The sequence below is a fragment of the Callospermophilus lateralis genome, chromosome 11 (assembly GCF_048772815.1).
Source record: "Callospermophilus lateralis isolate mCalLat2 chromosome 11, mCalLat2.hap1, whole genome shotgun sequence".
Taxonomy (NCBI): Eukaryota; Metazoa; Chordata; class Mammalia; order Rodentia; family Sciuridae; genus Callospermophilus; species Callospermophilus lateralis.
Genome location: NC_135315.1, coordinates 19,234,951 through 19,236,055, shown reverse-complemented (window position 1 = coordinate 19,236,055; position 1,105 = coordinate 19,234,951). Strand labels below are relative to the sequence as shown.

Here is a 1,105-nt window from a genome sequence, read left to right as displayed (position 1 = left end):
GCACTGACATCTTTGTCATCACCCAGTCACCGCAATCCAGTGCAATTCCCAGGTACCAGCAATACACAACTGAGTTAAATAGCTCGTGACCTTTGCCCAGGTTCCAGGTGGACTCATTTATTATTATTATCATTATTATTAGGTGTTGGGGATTGAACACAGACACTTTACCACTGAGTCACATCCCCAGCCCTTTGCTTTTCATTTTGAGACAGGCTCTCACCATGTTGCTTAAGGCCTTGTTCAGTGTTGATGTTGGCCTCAAACTTAGTATCCTCCTGCCTCAGCCTCTGGTGTTGTTGGGTCTCCAGTGGGCTTCGTGTTTAATTTAGCACAGACCTAACAAGCCGAATAGTAATTTGCTATGTGAGCCTTAAAAATCAAGAAACACTAGGACAATTCCTCCTGGAACGCACTGTAGCAATCTAGGTGTGCAACGGAAAGGGGACATCATGATGGTCAAAGACCAAGCTGAAAAACCATAGTTGAAAGAGTTCAGTTTTTAGCAAGAAAGTGAAAAGAAGCAGAAAACGGCAGGTGAGACCGACAAGGAAACTCGACCCAAAGAAAAAAAAACCTTGGGGAGAAACAAAGATAGTTCTGAATAAAAACCAGGGAAGATAGAACTTCAAGACTTTCAAGCAAGAAAACTTAAACGGGCAGTATACAGTCTGATTTTCAAACCAGTATTTGGGTTCCCCCAGAGGGGTGCACCGTTCCTGGAGGTACTGCAATACCAGGTCGATGCGTGGAGTGGACGGAGCAAGCTCCTATTCCAACTCCTTGCTCCAAAAATCCATTTAATATATTGTCCTCGGATAGAGGACGTATCAGATATTAAACTGATAAGAACAGATACTACACTTGATCTTAGCCAAAAGGCCGAGAAGCGATGCTGTATCACTCGCCCCTCGCCCTCACCACCCTACGCTCGCTCACTTTCAACTCGCGGTGAGCGCCGCCATGTTTACTCCTACTCTCTTTTCCCTGTGTCTCCTTCGGACTCGCACGGGGTCCACTGGACCCGCGTGCAGATTCACTATTGGCCCCACCTGGAACAAGCAATTTTAATGATCTCTCGCGGCTCTGGCGTTTCAGAGCGGAG

At 46.4% G+C, this 1,105-nt stretch overlaps 1 non-coding gene across 1 annotated transcript; it reads right to left on the bottom strand.

The window, feature by feature from the left end:
- Nucleotides 1-703: 703 nt before the first annotated feature.
- On the bottom strand, nt 704-894 carry LOC143411041 (U2 spliceosomal RNA). Its single transcript, XR_013092769.1, has one exon. It is a non-coding gene; the product is annotated as a U2 spliceosomal RNA (small nuclear RNA).
- Nucleotides 895-1,105: the final 211 nt, after the last annotated feature.